The sequence below is a fragment of the Asparagus officinalis genome, chromosome 8, assembly GCF_001876935.1.
Source record: "Asparagus officinalis chromosome 8, Aspof.V1, whole genome shotgun sequence".
NCBI lineage: Eukaryota > Viridiplantae > Streptophyta > Magnoliopsida > Asparagales > Asparagaceae > Asparagus > Asparagus officinalis.
In genome coordinates this window covers 56,330,784-56,339,518 of record NC_033801.1, presented here as the reverse complement: position 1 = coordinate 56,339,518, position 8,735 = coordinate 56,330,784, and positions in this window count along the sequence as shown.

Here is an 8,735-nt window from a genome sequence, read left to right as displayed (position 1 = left end):
TCATGTAGCTTCTTCATCTTGTACACTTACACATTCACATGCTCATTCTCACAAAGTTCATCATAAGCATGCTAGTGTGTTCAAGTGTGATCTTTGTGGTCGTTTTGGTCACTTGGCAAAATATTATTTTGATTTGAAAAAGAAATTTTATTAGCCAAATGTTTCTAGTAGACCACATGTTTTTAAATGTGATGTTTGTGGTAGATTTGGCCATTTGGCGAAGTTTTGTTATGATTTGAAAAAATATTCAAACTTGCCAAATTTCTCAAGTAAACCACCTTTGTTTAATAATGTTTCTCATTTGCAATATAATTTAAAAGAAAAATCTTTATTTGCAAATAATTCTCGTGCACGCCCACTTGGTCAACACAAATCATTTAACCCTCTTCATTGCACCTATTGCAATCGGAAAGGTCATAAGTATAATTTTTGTTTTGACCGTACTAGTGCACCATATGCGCCTAAACAGGTTCATAACCCTAGGGCTTTGAGCTTAAATGATAGGGGTCATGTCCCTAAATCTTTTGGTACCAAGAGTTCTTGGGTACCAAAACAAATTTGATTTTTAAACCAAGAATTTTAATGTTTTTATCTTTCTTTTTCTTGGTTTTGAAAATTATGCTTTAAAATCTTTTGGTTATGAAAATAATTTTTCTTGTATCAAATCTTTTGTTTTCATGATTATTATTTTTGTTTTGATGAGAGGACTATGTTTATATAACCCTCCGGAGTTATTGAGTGTTTATTCCCAAACATTGTTTATCGGGTGCTAAAAATGTTTATATGGGTTATTTAGCTCAAGAGCTAGATATGGTTGCCTCTCTTGATTTTTTTAAGATCAATGATGATTTGGTTTTATGTTCTTATATGATTTACTTGTGATTTATGATTTCATTGGTTGATTTGTTTTCATTTGAAAACCTTTTACATGATTTTCATGTTCCTTTTCTTTTGATTTCATAAATCTATTTTTGATCTTTATGTTTTTGTTAATGAGACACTATTTTCATATTGACATATTTATATGTGTTCTCGTTATCCTTTTGTATGTGTGTGATATTTAGCATATTCATGTATGCTTTCTCTCTCTTCATTCCTTTGTCCCCTTTTTGATGTTGTCAAAGGGGCAGAAATATTGTGAGTATATTCTTTCTTGTTTATATGCATGATATCTTATACTTTGTATATTCATTTCCTTTCATGCATATATCCTTTTTGTAAATTGTTTGTCATCATCAAAAATGGGGAGATTGTTGGCCTTCTTGTTTTGATGATGTTTAACAAACAATTTACAACTAATGTTGTTTGTCTAGTATTTGTGTTTTCTTATTTATTGTAGACAAACAACGCGTTGGAGGATGGATGGAATAGAGCTTCAACGATCATATCCAAAGGAGGTTGGCGAAATTTCGGTGAAGCTTATGCAATTCTAGTTCAAGATCCAAGCTTCATCCGCATGTGTACCAAGTCAAGCTTATTGAAGATCAAGATCTAGCTTGGGTAACTTAGTATAGGTTTTATATTATGTGTGTTAAGTACGTTAAGCTCAATATCTATACACACACATTTATTGGTTTCTTCGTATATATATATATTTTCATGTTTTGGCCTATTTTGTAAAATGATGATATTTTTCATTTGGGAAGTCCTTTTTAGAAACCAGCCATTGTAACATGTTTATTATCATGTTTACAATCATTCCCTAAAGTTTTATATTTTTTGGAATTTATTTGATATTTTTAAACAGTGTTTTAAAATCAGAAAAACAGTTTTCAGAACTTCATTTTCATGTATCAGTCCTCGGTCGACCGCACCGGTCGACCGTACTTGTGTTCATCGCCCGCCGCGGTCGACCGAGAGCTCGAGACTTCCCATGGTCGACCGCACCGGTCGACCGATTAAGTCTCTGCTCGTTTCTCAGTCTGGGATCTGGATCACGGTCGACCGTGAATTTTTTCGGTCGACCACCGAACTACTAACAGTCATATTGGGTACAGAATCTGTTTCCTGTTTTTCTAGGATTTTTGTTGTTTTGTTTGGGGTTTTGGCTGTTGGTTTCTCTTCCTATATAAACCCCTAAACCCCCTTCTATTTCAACAACCATGAGAGTGTTTTAAACAAGTTTAAGAAAGTTTTTAACAAGGGTTTATGGTTGGTTTGAGTTTGGTTTAAAGCTGTTTTGGTTTTCACAAGTGGAGGAGATCATCTGCTTGTTTTGGGCTTCAATCTTCATCTCTCCATCTTGTTATTCAGAGAAGAATCTCTAAACTCATTTCTAGCTATTTATTATTTTGTTTATAATTTCTATATGCTAGATTTTAATTGAGTTTAGTTTGATTTTGATTTCACTCATTGTTTACACACACCCACTGGAGCTTATTGTATTTGCATTCATAATATATTTGGGTTGGTGAGAATTGTAACTTTGAGTGTGAGCTTTCATTGTGTTCTCATTCATATTGGAGAACAATCACTTGTTATTTTGAGCCTAATCGTGAGAATCACTTTGTAATACACTTGTACACCGAGAGGAGTGCGTGGTGAGAGTCGGGGATCGTTCCAAGAGGAGTGGCGTCGGTTGACGAGCCTAGGGAGAGGTTGTAACCGAGTACTTGAGGGAGACACGGCTAGGTCCAACACTTGTGATGGTGTAGAGTGTGATTGCTAGAGTGTTGATTGTAAAGTTTTCGGTTAGCTAGAAAACCGAGTGTGAGGTGTAAACGTTATTCGGGTGAACGTAGAAAACCAGGTTGTGATAGTGGATTTCTCCCCGGGAGTGGGGAGCGGAGACGTAGGACGGAAGGTCCGAACTCCGTGATCATTTGTTTGTGTTTGAGTGTGCTTTGGCGTTTATTTATATTTGTACTCATTGCTCATATCGCCAATGTCTCATTATTCATATCATCCTCTTTCTTGCTTCATGTTGTTTACCCTTGTATTAGTTTATATATCCTTGCATATATATTTCATCATATAGGATATATCTCATTGTTTACATTGCTTATCCTAGCTCATATATCTTGTGGTATTTCATACTTGCTAGGATAACTCATTAATTAATTTTAATTGACATTTAAATCGGATTAGATTAGCATAAGACCCTAATCACCCTCCCTCTTGGGTCTAACAATGTCTCGGTGGTGTAGGTAGTCCTCACTGGAATAAAATGTGCCGACTTCGTCAACCGATCCACGATCACCCAAATTGAGTCGTTCCCCCTCTTCGACTTCGGCAGCCCTACAATAAAGTCCATAGAAATGTCTACCCACTTCCATTCTTGAATAGGTAGAGGCTGAAGTGTCTCTGCTGGTCTCTGATATTCTGTCTTCACTTGCTGGTAGGTGAAACACTTAGCCACGTATTCTGAAATATCTCCACGCATACCACTCCACCAAAAGTGTCTTCTCAAGTCCTTGTACATCTTAGTGGTTCATCGATGCACTGTATATCGAGTATGATGTGCTTCATCAAACAACTCCCTCTTCAGCTCCACACTAGTTGGCATAAACAATCGACCCTTCATCCGAAGGCCTCCATCTGCCCCAATGGTCTAATCGTCCTTGGGCTCTTTGGAAATCTCCTCCTTTCGGATTTGAATCCAAGAGTCCTCTAACTGAGCTCTGACTACTCTGTCCCTCCAAGGTAGCTGCACTGATATAGCTCCTAAGTATGCACTGGTCCCGCAAATCTCTGGCCTAAAATCCAGCTGGCTAAGAGTGAGAAGATCTCTATACAACGAGCACCTCAAAGTCGCGACCTGGTGTTGACACTTCCTACTCAAAGTATCTGCTACGACGTTCGCCTTCCTGGGTGATACTGAATCACGAACTCATAGTCCTTGATGAACTCAATCTATCGCTGCTGCCTCTGATTAAGTTCCTTCTGGGAGAAAAGGTACTTCAGATTCTGGTGGTCTGTGAAAAGCTCGAACTGAACTCCATATAAGTAGTGTCTCCACGCCTTCAGCGCGAATACCACTGCTGCTAACTCTAAATCATGAGTGGGGTAGTTCTGCTCATGCACCCTCAACTGTCGTGAAATGTATGCTACTTCCATCTGAGTCTGCATAAAGACACCTCCCAAACCTACTAATGATGCATCCGTGTATACAACAAATGTCCTGTCACTGCTCAGAATAGTAAAAACTGTCATCGTAGTCAACTTAGTCTTCAAGGTATCAAAGACTTTCTGGCACTCTATGCTCCAAGTGAACTGCACACCCTTCTTCGTAAGGCGTGTAAGTGGTATTGTAATCTTCAAGAAGTCCTGAATGAACTTTTTGTAATAGCCGGCTAACCCCAAAAATCTATGAATCTCGGTAACCATCTTCGGCGGTTCCTAATCAAGAACTACTAAAACTTTAGCTGGGTCCACTACTATGCCTTCTCTGCTGACAACATGGCTAAGAAATCTGACCTCAGAAATCTAAAACTCACACTTGCTAAACTTAGCATATAGCTGATGCTCCCTCAAAGTCTGCAAAGCCAAACGTAGATGTCTCTTGTGCTCCGACTCCGATCTCGAATAGATAAGAATATCATCGATGAATACAATCACGAACTAGTCCAAGTATGGACGGAAGACCTGGTTCATCAGATCCATGAATACCGTGGGTACATTGGTCAACCCAAACGGCATGACCAAAAACTCGAAGGATCTATATCGAGTCAGAAAAGCGGTCTTGGAGGTATCCATCTCCCGAAACCGCAACTGATGATAACCAGAACGAAGATCAATCTTTGAAAAATACTATGCTCCCTATAGCTGATCAAACAAGTCATCAATCCGACGCAAAGGATATCTATTCCGGATAGTGACTTTGTTCAACTCACGGTAGTCGATACATAATCGCATACTACCATTCTTCTTCTTCACGAAGAGGACCAGCGCTCCCCATGGAGAATGACTCCGACGAATAAAGCCCTGAGCTAACAACTTATCTAACTGGGCCTGTAGCTCTCTCATCTCAGCAGGTGTCATATGATAGGGTGCTCGGGGTATCGGGGCTGTGCCCGACTGTAATTCAATACAGAACTCAACCTCTCTCATAGGAGGCAACCCAGGTATGTCCTGAAAAACATCCTGATAATCTGAGATAATTCTAGTCTCTCATATATCCATACTCTGATCCCAAAGCATCACCTCCTTAATGTAAGCTAGTAATGACTCCGCAAACTGGTTCCCCTGAGAGGTTGCTATAACTAACTCGGACCCATCCGACGCTCGCAAACTGACTGTTTTCATAAAATAGTCGATACTGACGTGGTAGGAAAATAGCCAATCCATACCAAGAATGACATCGAATTCTGACATGCTCAACACTATCAGATCAACAACAAACTCAGACTCGTCTAAACCGATAACACACCTCCTACAAATGCTCTCCAAGAGTGACATCTCACCTAGAGGGGTGGAAACTGACAAAGGAACGTCTAGAGGCTAAGCTACAAGATGAAGTCTAATCATAAAAGCATAAGATATGAAAGAATGCGAAGCTCCTGAATCAAAAAGAATACGGGCTAGAAAGGAGTTCATGGAGAACGTACCCTCCACTGCGGCCCCACTTGCACCATGATCACAAGGAACTACTACATACACTCTGCTTGTGGCTGGAAGCTGCTCTGCTACTGGAGGTAGGGCATATGGAACTACCTGCCCCTGAGGAATCTCCTGAACTACATGAACCTGTCCCTCAATCTGCGGAACTGTCGGCGGTGCCTCAAGTCTCGTCTGTTGGCCCTGACATCGGCCTTGGAATCTCTTCTGCTGCTGATTCTACCCTCTCCCTTGTTGGGCTCCTGCTGGTGCACTGCAACACTTTGATACTTTGTGGCCAAGCTTGTGACACTTAAAACAAGTGCCCTGGAATTTGCGCTGCTGAGGTGCTTTCTGATCCTGATAGGGTCCTCTCCTATGAGGGCCTTGCTGCTGCTGCTACTGGGTTCCGAAAATGGCCTCTTATTCTTGCCCTTATCCTTAGTATTCGTTTCCTTATCCTTCTGGAACATAACAGACTCATTCTCCTATGATGTGGCAGCATCCGCTACCTCTCATACTAAATAGAACCTCCTAGAAATGAGGTATCGATGAAGGTTAGGGCGAAGTCTTGCTAAAAACATCTGTGCCTGGCGTTCTCTCGTCTGCCACATGCCCGTGAAGTGAAGCAAGCTCATAAACTTGCTCTCGAAATCAGCTACCGACATGTCTCCCTGAGACAATCTGGACAACTCGAGCTCTTTCCCGGCCCGTACCGCAGAAGAGATATAGTGCTCATCAAAGAAGTAGGCGAAACCCTCCCAGGTGAGGGTCATCCTCTGATCTGGAGTAAACTAGAGCTGATACCATCTCCCTGCATCCCATTTGAGACCGTAAGATGCTAGCCTCTGCTTCTGAACCGAAGTCACATTCAGTATCTCAAGAATGTTACTCACATCTTCCTTCCATTTATGTGCTGCAAGAGAATCCGATGAACCCTGAAACTCTGGTGCCCTTATCTTCAAGTATCTCTCTACTAAGCGGAGCCAAGCCACCTGCTTTGTGACTTTATCAGCAACTGCCTGAGGGGTGGGTATCCATGTGCCCTCAGAAAAATCCTCTATAATATGAGTAGCTGGTGCAACCGGTGGTGGAACTCCTGGTGGTGGTGGTGTGACATGATTCGTCATGAGCTTCTCAAGTGCTGCCATCCTAGCGGCTATGGGAGCCATCAAATCTATTAAGTATTAAGGAGCCTGCTGCGGCTCAGGGGGAGCCTCCTGCGGCTCTGCCTGATCAGCTCTCCGGGTACGAGGTCTACCACGTCCAGCCATTTGAGCATATAGAAGAAGATTTATAAGTCCTTGAACAAAACATATAAGAATTTCATATCATATATCATTCACTCAAATACTTTTAATATCATAAAAAAATATTTGTAATTTTTGAACACGCGTATATAACGTCCTCACTCATTCTAGAATTTCTAACGGACTCTATACACGAATCTTAAGAAACTTTACTCTAAATCCACGACTCAACACAGGATGATCCTAAGGATATTGGAACTAGAACTCTGATTCCAACTGTGACGCCCCTAGTTTCAATAAGGCTGTAGTCCAAGGTAAAACTAAGAATGTCAAACCTGTCAAGCACCAAACACCATGCTACGATATGCTTCACCTTCATAGTCACTACCTATCTAGTAGAATCAACAACAGGTGTAGGTACAAAACAGGCAAAAGAGAGTATACAGAAAGGAAACTAAACAACAAATACTCAGAAGAATAATCACTACCACTGATATAAATGGATAAGTCTCTAAAAAGGTAATATCTGAACTAAATACAAATAACTCGACATAAGAATCAAATGAAATGATATTAAGGCACATTGCCTATACAAAACTAGAATAAAAACTCAAATGTTTCATAAATACATCTATTGTGGAGTTCTGACATAAACTACTAGCAAAAATAAAAAATGGTAACTAGAACAACTCCATCAAGCTACGGCTCTCCATGCACCTGGCTCGTTACCTCAAAGTGGGGAAACAACGAGCGTCAAAGCGCTATAGCGAGTAACATCTCAACCAACCCTTGGGGAAAGGGCTAGAAGGATAAGAAAATATCTGATAATACATATAGATAGCCAAACAACGACTGTAAAAATAAGATAGAGGTTTGATGTTTAGAAATTTACAACACGAGCATAGGTACGCCTCCCTTAGCTCAAATTGTAAATAGCTAAAAGTCAAATTCAAAAGCTACAATATGGAGTAATAACTCTATCTCCAATCGAAATATCAATGACCTGTCATATGTCAATTACATACCCAACTCGTGGTCTGTAATAAATAAATGTCCAAAGTATTGTTGCCTCTTTGTTTTGATGATGTTTAACAAACAATTTATAACTAATGTTGTTTGTCTAGTGTTTGTGTTTATCTATTTATTGTAGACAAACAACATATTGGAGGTTGGATGGAATTGCGCCATAACGATCATATCAAATGGAGGTTAACGGAAATAGTGGAGTGAAGCAATGCAATTCAAGTCAATATCCAAATTCAAGCTTCATCCGCAAGTTTACCAAATTGAGCTATATTGAAGACCATCAAGCTTGGGTATATAGCTTATAGCGTTTGTAGTATAGGTTTATACTTGTGTGTTAATACTTTAAGCTCATATTATTCACACACACGTATTTGTTGATTTTATAAAAATATAGGTGTTTTTGATAAAATATTATTTTATTAGTTTATAGACTTCAACGTCACTTTATACATAATTTATCAAGTCTATAAAAACATTTCACAAAGTTTCAATATTGTGTTTGACATGCTCAACACTATCAGATCAACAACGAACTCAGACTTGTCTAAACCGATAACACACCTCCTACAAATGCTCTCCAAGAGCGACATCTCACCTAGAGGGGTGAAAACTGAAAAATGAACGTCTAGAGGCTGAGCTACAAGCTGAAGTCTAATCATAAAAGCATAAGATATGAAAGAATACGAAGCTCCTGAATCGAAAAGAATATATGCTGGAAAGGAGTTCACGGAGAACGTAACCTCCACTATGGCCCCGCTCGCATCATGATCACGAAGAACTACTGCATACACTCTGCCTGTGGCTGGAAGCTGTTCTGCTACTGGAGGTGGGGCATATGGGACTACCTGCCCCTGAGGAACCTCCTGAACTGCACGAACCTGTCCGTCAATCTACAAAACTGCCGGCGGTGCCTCAAGTCTCGTC